This window comes from Falco rusticolus, chromosome 1 (genome assembly GCF_015220075.1).
Source record: "Falco rusticolus isolate bFalRus1 chromosome 1, bFalRus1.pri, whole genome shotgun sequence".
NCBI lineage: Eukaryota > Metazoa > Chordata > Aves > Falconiformes > Falconidae > Falco > Falco rusticolus.
The window spans coordinates 97,626,251-97,652,950 of NC_051187.1; positions in this window are offsets into that span (position 1 = coordinate 97,626,251).

The window sequence follows — 26,700 nt, forward strand, 5'->3', positions numbered from 1 at the left end:
TCATGGGAAGGATTCCCACTAACAGTAATATTGGATCCCCCCTAAATTATAGTTATTTATTATAAAATATACAGTGAGTCTCAAACCTAAGCATTCTACTTCATTATTCTTTCCCCTTTCCTTCTTTGACTTCTAATTTTGCAAAGCAAAAAAATAGGCCTTACCTATCCTGACAGTCAGTAAAGAAAGTATATTAAAATGCTGTGTAAAGAAGCGTACACCAGAAGCAACGTCTCTTTTAGCAGAGTAGCATAAAACTGTGCAATCACATAGCAAGCACAGTAGGAATGGAAGAAGCGTTGCAGCAACAGCATGGTGCACTACTAACCTGTGAGGAAGGAAACAGCAAAATGAAAAAGATGAGTGGGCATGTGACGGGCATGCAGAGGGTGACAGGCAGTGTAGCTTTGGACACAAATTGTGAAAGGAAATTCTGACAGGCAACAGTGTCTAGATATGGCTTACAATGCACACAGTTTTCAGATGAATTCTTATAGGTGCTCTCAGCCAGCTATTTGAACTGTGCTGTTAAAAGTACAGTGATGTAAAGAAAACTGTAGTAAGTGGGACACTTGAAATAGCAAAGTTAACATGAAACTGATCAGCTGTCTTGATATATTTTGAGATGTTTCTTTATACAAGCATTGTAGAGTGTCTTAAACTCTTCTGGAACAGCCTCCTTTCAGCAACCACGAAAAATTGCTGCCTGCTAGCAGGAGGGAAAATCAAAGGCAAAAAAACCCCAAATACCAAACTCCCAAAGACCCCAAAACTTTACAACTGACATGGACAGTGGACGTTACGTAATAGACTCAACTATAACTCTTTGGCAAGTGGTTGTAGATGAAAAAAAAAAAAAAAAAAAAAAAAGGTGTCAACATTAATTCAAATTTCAATTAAATTTCATCTAGTGGAAATTCTGTTGGCAGGGATGCTCAATTTGCCGTTATGTGTACTTTTTATGCATATTTTTGTTGGTTTGTGTGTTAAGCATCATCAAAAGATTATTAGGAATCCAGTGGCTGTGATCTCAAAGCAGATCTGCAAGAAAGCAGAGTGTATATTATGTGGGTAATACTTTCAGTAATAATGCCATATTTCTTACTTAAATAATGATTATTATCCAATTTCACAAAAAAAAAGAACCCAACAAAAAAAGAAAAGTAATTCTATGATGTTTTACTTGGGCTAGGTCTCTTAGATTCAATAGAAATAAAAGGTAACTAAATAATCAATGATTAGATAGAATAATTTATAGATGATGAACATTTTATTGGGAAAGACTATGTCTAAGATCATAGAATTATGCTATAGAAGTAAATTAAGAAATAGGTTTCATTTGCCTTTGCAATTTGAGAAAAACAACAACTGCTGAATCTCTCAGACAAGCCTGATGAGCATTTCCTGCAGATAAAGGTAAAATACATGCAGTAAAATTCTATTAAGAGTTGTGAGATTTATGACTAAATATACAATAATAGATTGAGCATGTCCAAAAGCACTCTTAACATGTCCAAACCCATGCTAATAAAGGTGATTTCATATTCAAGACATCATGTCTTCCTTCAAACTGTCTACTGGAATTCATTCCCACATCATTCTAATTAGCAAGTCTTGAGACAGATTTATGTGGGGGGAATGAGAGATAGATTGGGTCAAGTAGCCATACCAGCTGTTTACTAAGATGTGCTCTAACTCTAACATAGAGTATTACTTGGACATGTTTTAATTTATTAGTAGAAGAAGAAACTAGGTAAAAGTCTACAGCTCAGCTAGGTTTTTACTTGCAAATCCAGTTAATAATTTGGTAAGAAAATATGGATGATGCTTAAGAGTTTTTCTCGGTCAATGGTTTGCAGAAAAACTTTTAGGATTGATTAAAATATGTTATCTCCTGTGCAGCCTGAAAATAAGCAAATTTATACCTTCTGTTATCTTCCTTCAGAAGTCCTATATCTTAAAAGGTATGAATTTGCTCTGTTATGTCGATTTTGTAAGGTTTCTGTTGTTCATTTAATTTTTCCATAAATTAATTACTGTTTTGCAGTATTCTCCTGAAAGAAAAAAAAAAAAAAAAAAAAAGAAGAGTATTTAGATAAACAAACTTTGGTAGTGGCATAGCAAAAATTAATGCTTTGAAGACATACATAATGAAGACAGAGGCATAAGCATATACACATACATACATGTAATTATTTAAATTATCATTGCTTTTAGCAAACTTAGGTTCAGAAAATCCTGGTGAAGTTTTCAAAACCATGAGAATAACAGAATTATTCCTACAGTGCAGACAAAAATCAAGCATTACAAATATGAACTGCAATTTATTGAATCACAACCTTACTTGAGGTTCTGATTTAGGCAATTATTTCTGTCTTGAACAACCTGTGTTCAAAAGTTATCTCTTTTTATATTTGGTTAGCAAAGAATCAAGTAAACTTGAGGAACATGTCTTCTCTCGCTCAGCTTTCCCTTCTATATTTCTCCCTTTTCCTTTTCTCTTTTTTTTTTTTTTTCTTTTTCTGTTTTTTTCTTTATGGCTTTTTCCTCTTTTTCTTTTTATTCCTTCCCCTTCCCCTTTTCCTTCTCCTCCACCATTCAGGGGAACAGTTTTGCAGTTTATTAATGCAAAGTCATGTTTCTTCAAGTGATTTTACATTTCACACACCTGCAACTGGCTGTCCTCCAGTTCTGCATGAAAATAAATACAAGGTAAACCACTCACATATGAAGAAATTAATTGAAAGTAAAAATGAATGGTTATTGTAAAGGACTTTTTGCTCAACAGGAAGGTCAAGTTCCCTTTGCCTGCTCTGGGCATTTGTTAGGTACTGTTACTGATTCCCCTCTCCCCTTCATCATAAAATCACTGCCAACAAAAAAGTTATTGAAGTCACCTAGTTCAATGCCACCATTAGAAACGGAAACAAACTAGAGGAAATGTTTTCAACCATTTTTATAGCAATAGTAATAAGAAACATCATTGATATAAATCCGAGAATGATCTTTTTAAGCACGTTGCATGTTCCTTCCCCCTCTTTTTTTTTTTTTTAATTAGCTCAGGGATGGTTATTGGAAGACTGGTATTTCTATTCTTCTTTAATAGCTATGTAGGACTGTACTACGCTAGACGATACTTTTCTAGTCATTGTAATGCTTCATTTCTCTGTATTTTCATCTTAATCTTTCCTATTTATAGGGCTACGAATCATGCTTTGTTGATGATGATGATGATGATGATAATTAATAATAATAATAATAAAATCAGACAATGGTATATTAGTGTATATAAATTGTGTTATTTTAGCATACCTGTAATGGAGTCAAAGGAATTGATGATTAGCTTAGTGGTAATTCGTAAGAATGCAAAACAATAGCTGGGCAAAAATTGAAACATAAACGTTGGAAGTGTATCTATGGGCTTTTATGGTGATCGAAGATTTTTGAGGTTCTATTATAATCTGGCAGAAGGTAGTTTTATATGCAGCTATACACGAGACTATCAGAGTCTATAGTTTAGCATAGACAAAAAGGTTTAACTGAACTCTATAGCTCAAACTGACAGCTTTACTCCTCCAACAAGGTGGAACTTCTTTAAAACATAGGTAAAGCTCATCTATACATAAGAAGGGAGGCCTACAGGAGCAACTTAAAGACTGTGAAATGCATGCCCATAGGACCAGCACAAGCTTGATGATCTCCTGCTTAAAGTGAAGACATTTCACTAAATATACATTTTCCTGTGCAAATAAACTAATGAAGTTTACATATGAAAAATACCTTGTATAGATAGTTTAGTTATATTGGAAAAAAGCTTGCCTTCAGTTAAGACTGTCTTTCCTAATTTTAGGTCGTTAGTGGACTTCTTAAAATGAAAAGGTCTTTTTAATAGAGATGGATGGACTGAGTTTAAAAAGGCACTAATAAGGCACTAAAAAAGAAATTGGATCATTCAAAGAATTTTTTTGTATACCTTTCTTAGGTTAATAATAATTAATGTAAACCAGCTTACAGACTTGTAGATAAAGCTGTAATAATCTGTCATAAACTTTTAAGAGAATTATTCTTCTACTGTGATAAACTGCTGAGAAAAATAATACTTAAATGTACTTAGCACAGATAAACTAATAAAAATGTTTCTCTTGAAATATGTATATTTCAGCACGACTATGACTACTGTATGGTTTAGTTCACACATGCTAAAATAAGAAATCAGAAAACCTACCAGCATTCATGAATCAGACTTTAATCTGGGCTCACATAACCTTTCTTACACATACATTCATACATTGTTTTTCTAGTCATTCCTTCCTAGGATTATGCCTGTACAACTAGCTGGATGAATTTATCTTGCTTGGCATCACAACTAAGAAATAAATTGGCTTGTTTGTGGTGGGTAACTTAGTAACTTCACATAAGCAGCTGTTGGATTCTGTTTCTTATCATCAAGTTCAATAAGAAACATTCACTGAGATTATTGAGAGTTCTTGGCATACCTATGTAGTTTTATGCCTCATAACTTTCTGTAAATGTGTATTGGTTATGCTGAGCTGTTGCCTGTTGTAAAAGAAAGAAGCAGCTCACATCTAAGATAAACTATTTTCCTAACCCATGCTACTTCACTTCCATATGCTGCTTTGCCTACAAAAGAGATTCCTGGAGTGCATTGACAGTAACTTCTAGATCAAGGAGCTGCTTATGGAAAGCGCTTAATTGAACCTTATACTTAAAACCAAGGGAGAACTGGTTGGGGATGTGAAGGCTGGGGTCAGCCTTTTACTGCAACAACTGCACTGTGGAGTTGACATGCATGAGAGGAGGAAGCAAAGCAAACAGCAATGTCCCAACCCTAGACTTCCAGAGACAGCAGCCTGTTCAGGGACCTTCTTGGAAGAATCCCATATCCCAGGGGAACATCATCCTGGAGAAAAGGGAGGAGTTTCCAGGAAAGTTGGTGGGTTTTCTAAGGATTTCTTCCTTACCTCCAAAGCAGTCCATGTAGACATACAGGAAGTCAAGCAAAGGTTGCAGGAGGCCTGCATGGGTGAAGAGCGAGCTCTGGAAAAAACTCCAAAAGGGAAGTGTGAAAGAGGTAGAGGCCAGGACAAGAGGCTTGAATTTTTATCTATGTCACAGTTGTCTCTGCTGTTAAGAGAGCTTGTTCTCCAGCAATGTTCCCCAGTTTTCATATTAGCACTGTCTCATCTCCATTCAATTCAAACCAGGGACAGAGCAAGATTGCTTGTCAAAAGATCATCTAAACATGCCTTGAATATAAGCTTTAATATATACTATATAATTCTGTATAACAGGGTTTTATATGATATACCTATGCAAGTAGTATAAAATCACTGTTGTGTGCAATGAAATATCCATGTCTTTTGGATCGTAATTTTTTAAGTTATTTATATTGACATTTCTCAAAAAAAAAATAACTATTTTCAACATTTACCAAACCTATAAAGCAAATAAACATCCATTACAGAAATCATATTACAACAAAACTTCATTAGAACTTCATTTTCCTAAATTCATTTTCCATTATGATGAAAACAATTAATTCTCTTGATTAAATTACATACTTATTCACAACTGCTAACAAAGAATTATCAACTTCATGTGTGATAATGAATTTGATTTTATTGCTGTGATGGAATAACCTGATGCTATCCATGTCATTCAGTTAGACAAAATTAATATACAACTTGCAGATCTTAAAGGTGGAGCTAAGTTTTTCTGATGGAATGAATTTATCTAGTTTTAGATAAATGACTATGGGTATGAATTAAATTTCTGGAAGTTGAAAGATACACACCAGAATAATTACATTTTGATTTCTGTGTACGGGGTGTTTCTGAAGTAAATTTCTTCACATCATATTTTTAGTGTACAGAACACCTATACCTTCCTGAGGCAAAAAAAAAAAGTTGGCAGTTTGTTGAAAGGATATCCTAAGGGTTGTTCATGAGCACAGAATGTCTTTAAGGCTGGCAGGAACATCTAGTTATGTACTTCTAACTGTTATTGCCAATGGCATTCTAATGAACAGCTTGTCTTATCAGAGATCCGTTCTTTATTATAACCATAAATGGTACCATACGAGGCATCTTTCTTCCCTGCAATAAGCATTTGGATAATATATTCTTTTGTTCAGAATCTGCAGGGAGAAGAAATTGTTTTCTTCTTTTATATTCCAGTCTCTGTTTGTTGACTATGCATAGTGGGCTGTAACAGCATTTAATGAAAGCTTCCTTGGAAAAAGAATCCCATAAATCCTAAAGCAGAGATATGCCAGAAGCAGAACACCTGCCACTGACTTCTTCCCATCGATAACAGTAAAAGACACACTGCTTGTAGGTAGCAACCCACTGGCAGTGAGTGTTCAAGAATAGCTTTTGAATTTGATAGCTTTGTGCAACATGACCTGATACAGCCAGTTGCATGTACTACATTGTGCCACCAGTTTCAAGGGAAGTTGTGCTTTGGGGTTTTGTTGCTTAACAGTTGCAGTCTTTTCTCTCAGCTATGAATAACATTACATATTGTTTTCCCTTCTGATCCTGCCTCCTCATGAATGTTGAAATTATTCTTTCCAACCAGATTTCTTCTGGTTACACAACTTTTAACTTATTTTTAACTTTTTTTCTTCTCTCCTTTATTGATATTTACTTCTCATCAGTTGATCCTGGCTACCGCATCTCCAGTGGTTTTTCTTCCCTCTTAAAAACAGTGTTGGCATGAATTTACTTGTGACTCTTTCCTATAGGGAGTTTAGCAGTTTTGATGCAGATCTTAACATCATCTATAGATATACTAAAATAGTTTTATTTCAGTGTCTTTATTTAATACAGCTCCCTCAAACATCTTCACTTGTAATTTACCTAGATGATGTCATGACTAAAACTGTCAATCCTGTTACTTGCAGTCTGAGGACATTATGCTGGGGAAGCATAAGATCTTGTGTATTAACTCAGGTGGTAAACCACAAGGGTAAAATTTTACTCTGTTACCTGTTAATTACCTGGTTAACTCTTAATTACCTGGTTAATTGTAATCTGGTACAATTCATACTGAAAGTAAAATTTGATCTTAATGTCTCAGTGACTTAAATGTTTGTTAATTTCCAGTGTACACTGTAACTTATTTTAGGACATTAAGAGATTGCAAACATGACTAAAAAGCTTCCTGATAGTCCCCGTTGCTTGGAAGAAGCAAAAAAAAAATGAGCAAAACCTACAGTTTATGTAAATTGCTGTAACAGAAATACATGCTTTCATTATCTGCAGGTCTTGTCCCTTATCTTGATGAATTTCCTATGAAAAACAATCTATCATTGCTTGCTCTTTGTTAAAAGTTGCTTTTATCCCCCTATTATAGTAATAAAATCTTTTTCTTCCCCACCACCCCCCACTGTTGAGAGAGATGTATCAAGAATCTGAGCTTGCCCTCCACAAAAGGGAGAATTCTATCATGCATAAGGGTATAGAGTAGAAAACCTTTATACACATGACTGTCAACCATGCAAACCTGTCTTATTGGTTTCATAGATGTTCCTTATTGCTGTGAACTTGATAGATTTCAGAGTCAGAGGGGGAATATCACAAGTGTGCCCGGATTAAATTGATTTTCAGAGTGACAGGACCTTAGAGGCAACGTCAGCAAGGAGTCATGGAGGATAGGGCAGCCTAAATAACTGGTTTGAGATTTTTTTTATTCCTCCCAGGTGTCAGGTGACTAGAAAGAATGTTGGAAATAAACTAGTTGCTTGTTAGTGACATAGCAAAACTGGCATAATACAATTCATCTAACATGTTTATAGGAAAGCTTGAGGGAAATAAGTATTCACAAAATGTTGTAGTGTGTGTCATAGTATGTGTCCGTCTGCATAGTTGTACACAAAATCTTAAATGCCAGTTTATTTTTACATGTTTATTTTAATTTGTTACCTTTCTAATCTTTGTGTGGTGACTCATATCTTCTTAGATAGGTGTACTAATAATTGCTGTTAATGTGATTTTTTAAATACATGGGTATGTGTCATTGTGTAAGAGTTATGCTGTGTTTCCTAACTAGATTTCAGCACTTCGTGATTTGCCATGTATATTTTCAAAAGCTCCCTCATACTGGTAGCAGATCTCTGAGAAAATCAGTTTGCAAGTGGGTGAACAGAAGGTATAGATTAATTCCTTCATAACAGAGATTCAAGACTCTGAAACTGAAATAGATTCTGCAGAAATTTTTGTACAGAATTCCTTTTCCATATGGTTCACTTTAATTTTATCCATTTAGGGAACCCTGCTGAACTACTTTTAGAATTTTCCCATGCACTGTCTGGTTTTTCACTAATGCTCCTGTGCTGAGCACTTGTTATATAAAAAGTAATCCTCCTCGCTAGCTGTATTTCTCATGATGCAAGAATTATGGATTCTTGTTTTTCACTAGTAAGGATTCAGATTTAAAGACAACTTTCTGCTTAGCATGGCAGCAAAATTAATTATTCATCAACAATCCAAGACAGAAATAGTGTAAACATTTACAGGCAGAAAATACTTTGTTTCCAATAAATATAAAGGTATTTTTATATTCATCTATTAATAAATTTAAACAGATTTAAATTAAAATATTATAGCTATTTCATATGAATGAAAAATTATTGTTTGGAAAGTTTCCACAAGAATTAAGCATACTAGCCACACTCAAATTCATTATTGGAAGGTGTCTTGAGTCTTTGGAGTCCTCCAAATGCATCATAGGTACACATGAAGTTTAAGATTTCAATGATGTAAGGATGTGTTCTGTCCAGCTAATTTATGTGCACATTTTGAGAACTAAATGTCATCTATAAGAATCAGAGATCCAACCAAAAAAAAAGCTTGCCTACTCTGCAAAGTAGGCACATAAATATCTTTGAGTGTGGTGGTCTGAAGCTAGGACAAGAAAATAACTGCAGAAGTTAAGGTCAAATGAACTGAACAGACCTGATTCAAATACTTCTGGTTTTAACAGACTGAGAGGAACTGTTGTTTCTGGTAGAAGTGAGCACACAGTCAGAATGTTAGAATCTGTTTTCCTGGAACTGAACGTCACTGTCACTGAATTTTTTTCCAGAGACACTGGGCAGTAGTTTTCCCAGACGTTTGATTCTTGGTAGAAAATATAATCAACAAGATCTTGCATATGCAATCAGGCACACAGAATACTGAGGAATGTGAATATTTGAAAATATGCAGGAGTTAGTTGTTTAAAATTTCCTTTAAAAGAGAATAGATTAGTAATTTCCTTTTTTTCCCTGTTTTTGTTTTTGTCTGGTTTTAAATAAGCAATAATAATAATAATGGTAAGAGGCATTTGATTTTCCCATCTTTTTTACCTTGTCTTGCAACAGGATATTTAAAAGCCAAGAAAAATGTTGCAGATGACATCTGCTTTGATCGTTAAAAGTCAGAGACTTTACAAGGAAGGAAAGGTCACAAAATATAAACTAAAGAGTAATGCCCAGACATGTTATACCTTGAGAAGGTATAATATCATGTAATTATAGAATAAGCTGGACAGCCTCTTCTATTGCACAGATATAGTTTGGAGTATCTTTCCCAGTGCACAGAGACAAGTTGAGTTATAGCCAAATTCCATATCTGATAGTTCATCAGATAATTCTGCTGGAGGCATTTTCTGCCTGTTTTAGCAATATGCTTCTTAGCCCCTTTAGATGAACTATAGCTTTTCCTTTTTTCTAAGGCACTATCAGGTTTTAATAACCCATTAATGCATGCATCAAGGCTAAACATAAACTGGCCCAAAACTTGAAGGACAACATTTACTAATTAATTTGAGAAAATCGGTTAATAGTGTAAAACTGGATGAATGAATGGCATCTAGGAATGTGCCACAAGATGCCAGGAAAGAAGGAATGCTGGTGGGTCTTTCCCTAGTGGCACTATCAGATACTTATTTATAACGAGCTGGGGACAGGCAGGCACTTCAAGACTCTGAGAATTTTCCACTAATACTGTATCAGGAATGGCTAGGATTTAAAACAGATTGGCAAGGAAGTGATCTTAGCATTCATACCAGAAAGGTGGAAGAAATTGCATTAATAAGCATATGCCCAAAATAAAATGTGATTTTTTTTTTCTTTCACAAATGGATGCGGTATTTCTGCATTACTATACTGTAAAGATTTCGTTTTATTCACAGTGCTTTATTTCAGACTCAGTACTTGCAAGTGAGGGTGAATTGCCTATTGAAGATATCCAAGGAAGACGTTTATTTTTAGAGATCTCAAGAAAATCTGATGTGGGGCTAAAGCTAATGGTACTTAATTTAAAGAGGGACTTACATCTTTTGAACTTTGCTCTTATTACTGTGGATTATAGATAGCAGATAGGATGATTAAATAACAGCAAGGAAACCTCTTTTCATTCCATGTAGCAGCTACAATTCCTCTGGAGGTTTGGATTAGAGGTAAATGGAGGAGTATCCTTCATAACTCAGCTCCACGTAATAGAAAAAAATCTATAAAATAGCTATTCTATTATGACTTCAAAGATGAACAATATTTAAATAGGAATATGAAAACAAGCTATTCAGAGACCTTAAATATGAGAATCTCTAGATGGATCTTTTATCTGTAATATTTTTTTATCAAAAAGACGTATTACAAGTGTTATTTTATTAAAAAAAAGATATTGTATAATTTAAAATTTTAAATAATATAATTATACATTTATATATCATTAATAAAACTTGTAATAATACATTTCAATAATTTTATAATAATATTCAAATATTTCATTCAAAATTTTGAGGAAATTTGCCTGCAACTATAACAAAACATGGAAATTAGTAGCATAATAATAATGTTTTAATTCAATGAAATTATCACTTATTTTCCTAGAATAACTTGGCAAATTTGTAATGGAGACTGCAATGAATTACTCAAACAATTTTTTTAGACATTGGTGCTTTCAGAGGAAGGCATTCTATGTCACATTTCAAGATTTATTCTTTCTGTTGCTATATAGTAACACAATGTCCTAGTTGGATGCCTGTGTTGCTGGTCTGACACAATGCATAGGAAAAATGTGATTTCATGGAAATTTCTAAAGAAACCAGACAATTTTCTGAATTAAATTCAAGAATCTTTTATTCAATAATTAATATCAGAACTCACAGGCAAGCACTTGTGCAGCTAGAGAACAGGACTCAATACCTAGATCTGGAAGTAGCTCAAAAGGCTTTGTAAGTTTTGTATGCAAGCCTGATTTGTCTTAATAAATTGAAAATGAAACATTACAAGCTTCATATAACAGAAATACAAATTTTATTTCAATAGTATATAATATTGAGTATTAATTATAATACATGAGTAAATAGGAAATATTTTATATAAGCTTTTTTAAGAATTTGTCTTGGAATCAGATCTTTGCTGGCAATTTCATGCATTTTAGAGAGATTTGTTCATCCTATCTCTCTTTTAACTGCTGAAGCTTTTAACCATATCCAATTTGGCTGCTCCTCGCAGTGACAATTATGTAAGATGCAAAGAAAAAAATTGCTAGGTACGTTTCTGCAGTGTTGGCTGAAATGGTCCAGCACAATTTTGTGTTATGAGCATGTATTTCTGAAGAGCTGCCATTTTCACAGCATGGCTGTTTCTCATGCTCAATTAAGCTGCTCTCCCATAGCCTTACAGCACATCATCTTCCTTACATACATCGGGACTTACTTTAGCAACCTAAATCCAGCCTTATCACCATGCCTGTTATTACTTATCAACAGACTCTAGCTTTCCAGGTATGCTTAGGTAAAAAGGAAAACCAGATTCAAGGACAGATATGGCATTTAGACTCTTACACAAATAACCTTTATTATTCAAGACCTACTATTTGTGGATTCAAATATCCTCCTGAGTTTCTTATTTCTCGTTATTCTCCTGATCTGTCAGAGCTACAGCTAGATGTACTGGGGTTACTTTTATTAAAAAGAACTTCCCTCTATTGAATTTGAACTCCAAAAGACGCCTTAGCTTGCTTGAATCCAAGTATGACAAGCAATTGGATAACATGATGCTGTTGAAGTTCTCTTTGAAGCTAGTACTTTTTCCTCTTTTTCAGTTAGGTGATCCAAACTTCTGAGAAATGGAAACTTTTTAGGAGGTGATGTTTTCTTCTGTTTTCTTTTGTTTGTTTTTGATTTTTAATGAATTTCCAGAACAAACTTAGCTGTGGCTAATTTATGCCAAACCTTTTCAGAGAACCACAAAGTCATTTAGGTCTTGGGATCATCTAGTCCAACCCCCCTGCTCAAGGAGGGTCAGGTTACAGGAAGTTGCTCAGGATCATGTTCACTTGGATTTTGAACACTTCCATGTATGGAGACTTCACAACCTCTCTGGGCAACCTGTTCCACTATTTGACCGCCCTCACAGTAAACATTTAAGTGGAACTTCTTGCATTTCAATTTGTGCCTGTTACCTCTTGTCCATTCACTAAACTCCACGGAGAAGACATTGTCTTGGTCCTGTGCTTCCTGCCATCAGGTCTTTATACATATTGATAAGATTCCTTTGACCTGCTGGCAACTCCCTTGCAAATACAGCCCAGAATTTATCTGTTCTTTGTTTTGTCCACCAAAACAAAACAAAATTACTTAAGGGGTGGGTGTGATGAGCACAGCAGTGCAGTGATGAAATCCTCAAACTAACACTATTTCAAGTGGGAATGACCACAAAACACAGGTAATGACAAGAAAAAAAAAAAAAGAAAAAAAAAGAAAAAAAAGGAAAAAAAGGAAAAAAAAACCCCAAAAAACAACTAAACAAAAACCACAAACAACCCAAATTACAAGCCACAATCCAACATTACCATTTTTGGTCTGGAAAGAGGATGGACATTTGGCAGCTTGCTCCTGAGCTTTAAGAACTGCCTTTCAGCAGGTGAAGTAGCTTGGGCTCATTGCAGTTGTGAATCAGACCACTTCCTTTCTCTTGCAGGGATGATCAGCAGTATTTCAGGACTTTTAAAAGGGTGAATATGTTTTCAGTGCCCTCTCATCCAGAAAGCTCCTCCCTGTTGCAACCACCCTAGTAGCTTGTCACTGTACCTTTTCATCCAAAGGTGTCTTTCTTGAGTACTGGCTGTTTACATAAACTGGTCACACTTCTGACTGATGGAGAAATGTAGCCATAAACTGTTTAGTAAACACAGCATATCTTTCATCTTCATATTGCACGCTAAGTTTCCACCACGTCAAAATGCTGTGCAGAACCTTAACTGACTGATTAATTAACTGACTGATGCCCAATATGCTAATTTTCCAAGAAGTGTGATGACTTTTAGATGCATCTTTGTCCATTTGAGAGACATATGTAGCCTTTAACAAATCTAGTCTAAAATGGCTTGGCAGAAAGGCTTGCCTGAATATTTTTAAAATTAAGCTTAGTGTTATATTTATATATGTATTTATTAAATAAAGTCATAAGTACAAAACATTAACATAATAACTGAAATAATCATCTAGAAAACAACTGTTGTATAACATACAGATTTTGCCCTAGGTTCTGAAAATAAAGTTTAATTGAAGGGAATAAAATTTTCTCCAGTTCTCTTAATCATTTTTCTTGTGTTTGTTTGTTTGTTTTAGGGTTGTTTGGTTGGTTTTTTTTCACCACAATAGAAATGTATTTACTTCTGTACACTTCTCACTGAAATTTACATTGGTCATGGCAACACAAATGGTCAATTTCCCCTAAACTCAGTCTTTCCTAGCAATGCCTTTCATAAGTATAAGGAACCATAAAAGAGATTGCAAAAAGAGTATTTTTCTTTTTTCATTCAAAACAGAGGACAATTAATTATAAGCGGTTATTTTGCAATTAATTTAAATAACACAAAACCATTTGTACTTTTTGTATGATGGCAGCAACCTTATAGCTTTAGGCTGAAAGGGACTAAAACATAATGGCAATATTTGGAAGCTGATATTTAAGGAGACCTGTAATTAGACCTGCATAGGGACTCCTATATTTAAGCATGTTTAGATACAGACTATGAAAAAGAAACTGTATAGGCCAATATGTTATTTTAATTCAGAAGTAGAACAATGATGTCCAACTCCATTTTATTGTCTGTGCTGTATATTTTCACCTGTACAATCACTTGCAGGATTTTCCAAGCTTCGCAATACTGAACATTTCAACATAGTCTTCTCACTGAAACTGTCAGCTAACACTACCATACCAAATTCAGGGAAGTGTTTCCTGAGGTGGTGGGCCCCATCTAACACATAACTTCACAATCAGTGCTATAGGCTGTAGGTAAGGACATTGTGTGCTTCTATCACCCTATGACCTCAGTCTTTACAAGTGCAAGGGTATTAATATAAAAAAACCCCACAACATCAAAACCCAAAAACAAAAACAGCCCCCTGCCCAAAAAAAACCCCAAAAAACCCCCCAAGACATTGAATTTACATATACTTCTTACTTCCAGTATCAGCATAGATTATTAAATCACATCCCAGTATTAAAACCATGAAGACGCTGAGACCCCTGTCATATACCTGCCTGGCAGGACTCCTCTGAAGAATCACTTTCCCAACAGAAGGTCACAGGGCTAACGCAACCTTCTGTACAAGTTACTTGTTTTGTGGAAAATTGAAATGAAAATAGTGTTTCTTCTTTTTCACTTTAGTGGGTCTAGAATCACAGACAAATATTAATCTTGTCTTTTCAGGAATTTACACCTGAAATAGAAGCAAGAAAGTTTAGTTGTCGAAAAGACAGTAGCTACTGTGAAATAAGCATCAGCAGATGAAATAAAACCGTCAGTAAGAGCATGTTATTCTTCCCAGAGGACCACGTGAAAGCTGAGTTACTATGAAACACCCACAGTGCTCTGAGCTCATTATCGTACTTGGACAGCCTCTCACCACTGACACAATAATCTTTACTGTACCTGAGCTATTTATTGAGAGAGAGAAATGCAACTGTGCAATAAATAACCCAAAGACCTTAAGAAAAAGAAATTTATAAAGACCGTTTGTTGTTGGTTTCTAAACAAAGGTGTGTGTGTATGCTGGAATACATCTAGTCACCATTTATGGTGCAACCTATAATTCAGAGATTTACTACAATAAGTCATGTCACTCAATCTTGCTAAATGCTACAAGGGTAAAGATGATTCCATTTGACTGTGAGTGTGTACATATATACACTTAATAAACTAAACATTTAACATAAAATTAATGTTTAATGAAATGTATACAATGCAATTCGAAATATGAATCCAAATCAAAGTAGCAATAGCACATTGTTTGAATAACAGCTACAGGAGCAGAGAAAGGACAACCATTTCAGTGTGGTCAGCTGGGATTATGGCCTTTAAAAACATATTACATCCAGATAATTTTTTTTAGCTTCCTGAATCTAGGACCATCTGTTTGAATGGCTGGGTGCCCATTCAGAAGTTGGTAGAGCTCTTGCCATTAAGCAGAGATGCCAGGTATCAATAGGATTGAGATAGGAAGGCCTGCAGAGCACTGCAAAGGACATCTGTTCTCCAGGAAAAGAGGAGGGAAGTCCATCTTCTGTGACAGCCCCACTATACTGACACCACATGCCTCCTTGCACCTAATGACACCTGTTCATAGTTACATGCCAAAATAATAAGGGAAAAAAGTGAACCATCCCTGAATAATGGAGAATGGGTAGTATGGACTCTTAGAGACCTACATGGCTGCCAGGAAAATACGTTTCACTGTGGCAGGCATTTGGTAAACCAAGGCAGACCATATGGGATATCAAAAGGAAAGTCCAGGCATTTTGTATACCAGCAAGCCTTGGCAAACTGTTTCTGGGAAACAACCAAAATGATAAAAACAGTAAACAAGGAAGATCTAGACGCATCTTTTTTGCACTTATCAATAGAAGTAAACAGCAAATTAAAGACACTAACCAGTCACTAGAGGGATGTGTTATTCCTCTGCATGCCATGAAAAGAAACAGTGTAACTTGTAAGCCTCTGAGTTCATGAAAATTATGGATTACATATTATAAAGTAAGTAAATACACAGTAAACCTTCTGCTGTATCTTGTCACCCTGTCAGAATATTGTTGTAGCTGACCAAATGACCAGATTAATGCTTCTTCAAGATTAAATGGCAGTATGACACTTACATATAGACCCTGAAATTGTTGTACAGCACTTTACATTATAAATATGGTATGATATTTTTACATACAAATACAAATTTTAGGGTTTTTATCATCTTCAGCTTCAAAGAATATGCACATTCAAATTTACTTGTAGTTTTGTCAGTAAGCCTGCAGTCTTTTTGGGACAAAGTTGTGGGGACTACATATTTACATATACGACCTGCCATTCTAACTCATAAAAAAGGTACTTTTAGATCAGTGTCCCAACTTTGACAGCTGTCAATTAAAAATGCTTTACAGTAAGTATGAGAACTAGTGCTTCTTCTATAAAGTGATGTGTGTAAAGCAAAACCATATCTGATTTACAGATATTTCTCTATCTATACAGGCAGCTGAAAATTATAACTTATCTGATAGCTCAAGAACAGATAAAAAGTTTTATTATACATTGAAGAAGAACATCCTTTGTGTTTTCACTTGAAAACCAAATATACATTAATTTTAAAAGCTAGGCACCAGTTAGTTAAAATGTGTTTTGCAGAATTCACTCCTTTATGATCGTTTCCCACTGAATAATGTAGCACTGCATGTTTAGGATGTGTTTCTGAATCAGAGGAAGCAATTAATATAAAGCCATCATTTGAAGACAACAGCATAATTTATTTTTATGGGTCCAGGATTTGTATCTACATCGTATTGTAATGGATTACATGGAGCTCTGCCTTGGGAGCGATCAGCAGTCAGTTCAGTGCTTACGAGTGAAAATTGGAAGGCAGATCTTCATTGGCACTGTTGCAGTGGCTATCTGCTACAGACCTCATGATTAAGAATAAGAAGTAGAGGAGTCCTTCTTCAAACAACTGAATAAGCCACACATTTTTTGTCCTCATGGTAATTTTAACTGCCTTGGTGTCTGCTGGAAGGGTAATACAGCAGGGCTTAAGAAATCTAGAACTCTTGAGTGCATTGATGACAATTTCTTCATACAAGTAATTGAGGAGACAATAAAGAAAAGTGTCTTACTGAACTTGGCACTTAGGAACAAGGAAGAACTGGTAGTTCCAACTGAAAGTTGGAGGCATCTTTGGCTGCAGTGACTGTGAGATGGTGGAGTTCAGGAAGACAGAACAAAAGATAAAAACAGGATGACAGCTCTGGAGTCACTTTAAACACTTCAGAAGTTTGTTTGGAAGAATCCTATTGGATAGAACCCCGGAGAGATGAGGGGTTCAAAAGAACTGATTGATATCAAAAGATAACCTCCATCAAGCTGAAGAAAGCTGCATTCCAAGAAGTAGGAAATCAAACAAAGGTGTCAGGGATCTGTACACAGAAGCAAGGATCTCTTTTCTGAATTTAGACATAAAGGAAGCATACAACAGGTAGAAGCAGGGGCAGCAGACACAGGAAGAGCACAGTTTCTGTCCAACCACGCAGAGACATGGGGTAAGAAGACAGGTCAGCCTGGAGACTAATATGGCAAGGCTTGTGAAGGGTAACAGGAAAGGTTTCTACAAGCGAAAACGGAGCAAATGGAAGACTACAGAAAACATGAGCCCACTGCTGAATGAAGCAGGGGATCTGGGAATGAAGTATACAGGAAATGCTGAGGTCACTAATGACCTGAATGATGAGACAAAGTGCACCTTCAGCAAGTTTGCAGATGATAGAAAACTGGGAGTAGTGGCTGATACACCAGATTCAGCCTCGTTCAAAGTGACCTAAAAAGGATGGAGAAATGAGCAAAGGGACCTCATTCAGTTCAACAAAAGTAATTCCAAGTCCTGCATCTGGGGAAGAACAATCTTATGTGCCTGTATGTTGTGGGGCTGACCAGCTAGAAAGCAGCTTTGAAGAAAAGGACCTCAGGGTCCTGGTGGACAACAAACTAACCATAAACCAGCAATGTGCCCTTGTGGCAAGGAAGGCCAAGAGCCTGGGCTCCATTAGGAGGAGTGTTGCCAGCAGATCAATGGAGGTGATCTTTCTCCTCTACTCAGCACTGATAAGGCCACCCCTAGAGCACTTGTCCAGTTCTGGACACCCCAGTACAAAGGAGACATAGACTTACTGAAGCAAGTCTGGCACAGGGCCACAAAGTTGACTAAGGACTGAACAACCTTTCCTATGAGGAAAGGCTGAGAAAGCTGGGATTCTTTAGCCTGGAGAAGAGAAAGCTCAGAGAGGATGTCATCAATGTGTATACATATATGAAGGGAGAGTGTAAAGAAGATGGTGTAAAGAAGATGGAACCAGTCTGTTCTTAGGGTACCCAGTGAAAGGAAAAGAGGCAATGGACACCAATTCAAATACATGCAACTCCACCTGAATAAAAGAAAACACTCTTCTGCTGTGAGAGTGGTTAAACTCTGGAACAGGTTTCCTAGAGAGGTTGTGGAATCCTCACCCCTGGAGATGCTCAAAAGCCAAATGCACATGGTCCTGGGCAACCTTCTCTAGCTGACTGTGCCAGAGCAGTGCCATGAAAGGATATGTCAGGTCACTTAAAGAATCACCACTAAAGAGTTTGAGTGAAATATGTTTAATATGAATTTTTGGAAATACGACTGCACAAGATTTGATGGCAATGTCCAATCTATTATTATATGGACTAAATGCAGAGAAATAAATCAAATGGAAATAAGTGTCAGAATAGAGTTGGAAACAGTTTATAAAGATCAAAGGCGTAAGAAGTTAAAGGAGATCCTCCCATTGGGTCACGAGGTTTAGGGTAGACCCCCTTGCCTTCTAAACTCTCATATAGTTTAGGTGTGGCTAGATCTGATCTTAGCCTTGGACTTGGTCAGCAGCTTATGTCTAATGGGAGAGAGATAGAAAGTGGGGTAGAGAGTAAGGGAGACCCCTCTGCTGAGACATGAGGTTCAAAGTAGACTCCCTTGCTATATAAACTCTTACAGAGTTTAGGTGTGGCCAGCTCCAGTCTTAGTCTCAGATTTGTACAACGGTTGGTATCTAAAGGAGGGAGAGAGAGATTTTGTGCACAATTCAAGATTATCCATAGGATTTTAGCAGCAAAGTAAATCAATAAAATTTGTTCAAATCACCAAAATAACCTAACTACTTCAAGCTTGCAATGCTTATTATAACAAAAGTATGCCTGTTAAAAGTTTCCCCTGAGTTCAGAGAAATACTCATGTCTAATACCTTTTGCATTTCTCAATGGTGGAAGGGTTGAGCCTTGAGGAGCAGATGTGTCAGGCCAGGCCCCATCATCAGCTTTCAGCAACCATCCCCCTAGCATCGCAGTCTTAGTGGTTTGTGAGCTCTGAGCATTACTCGCTCAGAGGGAGATGCTGGTCACAGCCTGCTGCGGTCCAGGAGAGCTCAAAAGGGTCTCACTTTAGGATCACTGTTCATAAGGATGTGAGATGAGTGGCTTTAGTCATACGTAAATTTCCATCCCTGCCACAACCTGAGTTGGTAAGTTTTCAAAATTCCAAGAACAGTGGTATCATTCTACTTAGATTACTCCTTGGGCTACAATCTGGGCAGGAGCATTCTGGAGTTGTCAGGGGAAAAACGATCGTTTCCATTCTTGTTCCCTACTTCGAACAGTCGACTGGGGTTCCAGTACGGGCAGTGCCATTCTCTGCCTTAGCCAAGTAAGAGTTTTAATGGTACGATCAAGGGGTGCTTAATCACCCAACCTATTACTCAAGGTGCCAAGGCCTCATAAGTAAATCCCACGATTGTAGAACAGCCTGGAAAAGGGGGAGAAGAGCACCACCACAAGAAGGTGGGCTGAGCAAGATGATTTCAAAAGACCCCTTTCAACTTAAAAATTTCTGTGAATTTTATGGTTCTGTTTTGTGAATAGGATAACTGGTTAAGGCACATGTTAGTCAGAAATGACTAATCATCAGAGTTTCATTCTGTAATGTCATTTTTACACATTTTTCTTTTTTCTTTTTTTCTTTTTTTAAAATGATTGGTATGATTATTTTAAGGCTATCTAAAAGTTCCCACACTCTTAATTTTGACTATTCAATAGACATGTTCACAAACAGGACACTTGGGTCAAGTATTATTTTCCCTTTACCACTACAAATTAAAGAGATTTCCAAATAGTTGACTGAAGCATCTTAAAAGGGAAACTATTAAAAGGAAGATAACACTGATAAAAGTTCCAAGATCAATTGTACTTTGTGTTATTATTTCAAAATATGATATATGGAAATATTTTATGAACACAATTTCCCTCATTTGTGAACAACAAATAATGTAATTCTCTTTGAAATATAAGAGACTTTTCCAGAAGGAAAAAAAAAATAATAGTACCATATAAAGCATGTATCGCAATGAAGTATTAATGTTGATATTTGACAATATATATGACATGAAAACAGCCATTTTTATGGACATAGAAATGGATTTCTAATAGAAGTGTGAAATTTTCTAGAGAATTGCAGAAATTACTACTAACATAGTAGTTAGCGAGTTTTCAAGCAGAAATTAAAACCTGCATGAGTGTGGTTATTACACTCCAATGAGTCTTGACTTATCAAATTAAACTTCCACATTTGAGCAGAACATGGCTTCTTGTTGTGTGACTGTCAGTAGGATTAATGATAAATTCTTTGCCTAATTACTCATCTTTTTCTCACATTATGTTCCAAATCAACAGAGATGGTTTCATGAACTGTAGATCTTTATTCATATTTATTACCTGTAGATGAGTTCAAATAACAGTTGTTCATTCAGCTGTACATATTGGTAAGACAATCTTTGTGGGCTTACTGGTCTCTCTAGATTCCATTTTCTTATCCCAAGAGCAAATGACCTCTAAAGGACACTTGTAGGAGACAGATGTCAGGAAATGCAGTAAAGACTGGAATTTCTCATTTTAGTGAGTTTCTATATAGAAAGATAGAACTTGCATCTCTCAACTGAAAGCTAAATTTGGTATGTAGTGCATCATATTAAGTTTTTATATTCTATTAAACAAAGTTCATGTGAAAAGATAAGTTTTTAAGCCCTACTAACACCACTTTTGTAAGTTATGTAGATTTTTTGCTCTTAACAATGATATTTGAAATATAAATATTAATGAAATCTATTTCAAATATAATTTCATTTTATTAAATAGAAATGCTTCTATTTTCATCTAATAAATGACTTTTTTGCTGCATAGTACATAATTTAGTAGAACTGGTAAGAAAATACTGATTGTTCAGCATCTGGTTTTTATTCTGGAACAAAACCTACATGTTACTTGAAAAAAACTAAAACTTTGGCATCTATAGTGATAAAGAATTTTTATCTTCACTACCCTCAACATGGTGTAAATTGCCTGTTATTTCATTCTTTACACTAGAAACTCAATGCTACACCTAAGAAATACTCCCAGTGAAGTTTATGCAAAGACAATTAAGAATCTAACTTCTGCTTTGGCAATTCAGGCCATTCTAAGAGGACCCCCCCCCATATTTCTCGAAAGAAAAATAGAATGCAGAGAAGATTTACTGTTCACTGTTCCTTCATTCTGATTAGAATGTTATTGTATATCTCTGTAGTTTTTTTACTAATCATTCTTTCACAAAGGAAAGACTATACAAAAATATTTAACATCATGATTTGTATCAAGTTTTTATAACTGCAATACATAGAAAATAAAGTGTAGAGGAACAAGTTTATGAATGCCTAAAGTGAGCTAAGCTCAGAATATTTGCCTCTTTCTTTATACAGCTGATAGGAAGGTCCAATGTGTTAAAAACAAACCTATACTTATTAATTAATCAATTATATTTAGAGCTGCTCAGTCAGGCATAAGAAATAATAGAGTTGAATATATCTGACAATTGCTATCAGAGTATTAAATCATGTTTCATATTTTTTCCATAATGCATTTATAATAAGATGAAAAGTCAGATTATGTTTACATCAAAATTTCATTTGTTATCTATTTTTGTCTACTTTTAATCAAAAATATGAATGGTAAAATGATAGGATTATTTCATCTTAAGTTTTAACTGGTGACCTATTGCTTTCCTGTGGTACATCAAAACGGCAAACCAAAAATCTCTTAACATCTGAGCCGGAGAGCAGGAAAATATACACTCAGTGACTAACTGCACATAAAAAAATATACACACACCCCCCCCATTTAATTAGCTAGTTTTTGAAGGATGGTGTGTCTAAAGTGTCTGTTACATACTACATATGCAGATAATGAGTATAGCAGTTGAACACTAGTAGTTGAGGGTTAACTAGTAGGAATTTCTACAAATGTATAGGTTAAATAAAACCCACTTGTGATTTGATTTCCACCAGATAACTACACCTTCTTTCATTTCTGACTTCTTTGTGACTTTGGATTCAGAAAGGACCTGGAACACTGAAAATATTCCCTCTGTAAGTTATACTTCTATGCAGTTAGATTTCTATCTTTAGAGAGCAGCAGGTTAGGAAATGGGACTTTGAAATGTGACCTCCATAGCTGATTCCTCACATGTTCCTCCCTTGAAATTCTATCTTACAGGAAAAAGAGTCAGATATCATCAGTAATCTAACTGACACCCTTCTGAATAACACCCATCAGTTCTTCTCCTACCTGGACTTAAATATAGATAACTTTCTCAGCATATGCATTATTAGTATCTATGTACGTGCTTAGCATGCATAAACTCTTTTTACATTATTCTTTCATCACAATAAAAAGAAAAAAAACAGGTATTTTTTACTGTGACTTGTTTTAAAACTTGCTAATTTAGTTAAATAGGTGTGTTTGGGCAAACTAGTATCTACTCTTTAAATGTCAAATTTCTGATGAAACTGTTCTTTTTCCTTCTCTTTCTTCTCAGGCTCAGAAATATCAGTAGAAAACATTTTTAAAGCTCTGAGCAGTTTTTTGTTCTTTTTTTTTTAATATGACATTAAATTTAATTACAATACCAGTTTGAGACTCTAGGTACTGATTTAATAGAAAGAATTCTTAAAATGTATTTTTAAAATAAATAATCTTATAACTTTTGCTGTTCTTCTATGTGTAACATATTTATGTGAAAGTATGAATAATCTGGGGTCAACACAAGTATCTGAGCTTCTAAGCTCCATCAGCCATAGTCCTGAAAATAATCTTTCTATAACTGAAACCATGAACAGAGCAAAGATCAAGAACAATGTGGCTACAAGTATGGTATACTTCATAAAGCATTACTGTGCTATTAAATTAAATTACTTAGGTTTTTGATTAATATTTTTTTGCCTTTTTAAAGTCAGTAAATAATGAACACAGATAAGTCAGAACATTACAGGAGTTAGATTCTTTTGACTAAAGTAAAGTCAAGGGGAAAATAGGTAATTCCTGTGGTTTTGGAGAAATTCAGTAATATTCAGTAATACCACGAACATATTTCTTAGAAAAGAATGATCCATTGCTCCTAAGTATTCAGGAATAAGTTCAAGTTCTTAATTGAAATATCTGTTTGTTCAAGTTAGTATCACAGTTGGAATAGCTCCTCAGACAGTGCCTGGAGAAAGATTAGTGTATTGAACCACCTACCAAGGTAATACTAATTTTCCCCTTTGACTGTTTAGGAATTCAGAATAGCTTTTCTCCTAGTTTAGACATATCAGGAGCCAAACATTTGATAAAGAAATCCAGACATCAGTGAATTTCTATAATAGTCAGAAATTACAGTTTCTCTTTCCAGGAAGCAAACTGGTTTTGTTTCTTAAGGGGAAAGCAAGGTGATTGTTCCCCCAGCAAAGGTTAAAGCATAATATAATTAGTAGAATAAATATGTATTATTATTCACAAATTGAAAAATGAAGAACCAATTTACCCATATGTTCTTAAAAATCTCAACAATAGTTTATTGTAGGAAAACAAACATGACTGGGAAAAAGAAAAAATGTCTTGGATATCAAATCTTTATCTCGTCTGATACTTATCTTGTCAGAGTTATGAATGATGGAGAAAACAGTGTGGTAGGAAAAACCAGACAGATCCATCTGACAGAGTCGCAAAGTACAGAAATTAAAGTCTTCTGAAAACTGTTGCAAGAAATCTCCAATCTGAGAAAATCATTAACATACTGAAAAAAAGTAATGCCAATTAATAGAATAAATATTTTCCTCATTATATCCCCAAACATAGTAAGAAAATGCTAGATTGAGCCTTGGGGAACAAAATTTATTATAAGCATGAAAAATGTTACAGTTCTGATGCATTTTTAAAATGACAGCATAATATGTTATGGATCATTTGATTTTTTGTATGAAAACGCTATTCTGTGCCCAAAAAGGCATATGCTGCTAACGGCATGTGTTGCAGTCCTCTCCTTATGACAGCTGGCAACTAGCAAATGCCAGTCAAAACACAAAATGTCAAGCAGAAATTTTTCCCATTAAATGTATTAGTTTAGATGATAACGCATAAATAAACTTTACTAAAATGCTTCCATTATACTTGGATGCAGCATGCAAATGATCTACTATATTAACCCTTTAATAGTACACAAATGATACATAACTAAAAAGCTGGAAAATAAATACCTTCCATTGTATTCATAACTATTATGTGCATTAATATAATTTTAAAATGAATGCACCTCAAAAATTCCTATCCAAAATATTTAAACTGACAGAATATAAGCTTTTCTTTGCATATTTAAAACACTTTTTCTTATTTACTAGAAGATTATGACTTGCATAGATTATTCCTACCAATGTATGTTGCTTTCTTTGAATGCAGTGAATGATGGGATATTTAGTTTAACAACATTTTGTACAGAAGTCACCATTTGTCTCCATTAACACTCATTCTGATTTCCTTCCTACAAGGTAACTTGTCACATTAAGATTCATTGTTATGAAATTCCTTTATAGATTTCCACATAATTTTTTACTGACCAGCAACATTTCAGTATTTTTTTCCCCTGCTACATTACATAGTTCCCTTGTTTAGAGTCTTTGTTTTTTGTGGGTTTTTTTTTTTTGTGTGTGTGTATGTGGGGGTGTGTTTAATTAAAATTATTGATTCTTATGCTTTATTCTAATAAGGGACAGAAGGGATAGAAGGGAACAGGAATATGTTTGATGAAAAAAATGTTCACCTTTTTAGGAAAAGCTTATTATCAAGTCAGTTAAAATTTCAGGTGGTTTTCAAAATGAATGGAGAGAAAGGCTGACTATTAAAAAGAGTAAATTATGTAGAATGCCAGTGACAATTTAAATACTGTTCATGTTACATACATTCTTCACTTCAGGCTTCCTGACTCACGCTGGTTAAAATTTTCTGAACCAACTACTACTCAGAACTGAGTAACAGTTTCTGTGATGTTTTTTATCTAGTTTGAATTGAAACTGATTACCATTTTTTGAGAGTCTGTGAGAAATTTTTGTGTCAAAAGACATCTAAACTAAACTATGCAAAACCTACAAGAATACACTTCAATGAATGGTTGGGCTTCAAACCTCATCAGCAGAAATCTTTTCCAAGATGCATACAAAAATTGATAATTACATTAATAATTGCATAGGATAAGAAGTGATATTAATTTTTTTTTTTTAAATGATACATTCAAAAGAATGGAAAAATACAGGAATACACAATCATCATCACATAGAGAAGCTAGTCTTGAGTATAATGAGCAACTCTCATATGTGACTCTGGCAGATTAACCCCAGTAGGCAGCTAAGCCTCACACAGCCTCTTGCTCGCTCCTCCACAGCGGAATGGGGAAAAGAACTGAAAAAGAGAGAAAAACTTGTAGGCTGAGATAAAGACAGGTTAATAAGTGAAATAAAGCTGCTTTGCCAAGCAAAGCAAAACAAGCAATTAATCTACTACTTCCTACTGGCAGGCAGATGTTTAGCCACTACTTGGAAAACCAGGGTTTCATCACAACTGTTACTTGAGAAGACAAACATCATAACCCCAAGCATGCCATCTTCCTCTTTTCCCTAGCTTTTATTGCTGGGCTGACATCGCATGATATGGATAGAATATCCCTTTGGTTTGATGGGGTCAGCTGTTCCAAACTTCTGGCATTTGATGCTGTGTAAGGCCTGTTCAGCAGTACCCAACACACTGCTGTGCTGTCAGCACTGTTTTCATCTGTGGGAGCCCACACGGAGCCGCCCATGCTACAGCCCGTTTGCAGCCCCGCTGAGGTCGGTGTCTGGCTCCCCGGCGGGAGCTCGGCCACTGTGGACCAGGTGAGGAGCCCACAGCCACCCGAGACCTGACATCGGCCAGGACCAAGGAGCCACCACAGTGTTTCGGGGGACGCGTCTGGGCACGCCCACCTGCCTCGGCCTGCCTCAGCCTGCGCTGTCCGTGACACAGGGCCGTGCAGCTGTCGCGTGCCCCTCGGAATCTGCATGCCGAGGGGGGAGCGTGTGTGGACGTGCCACTGTCAGGGAACGGGCTCCCCAAGTGCCCTGTAGCAGGCGGCACCATCGAACAGCGAGGTGCCACCCGGAGCCACCCACCACCAACGGGCGAGAGAACTACAGACCAAGGGGACGCCACTGGGTCCACGGTGGTGACTGTCTCTTCCAGCTCTGTCCCGACTACT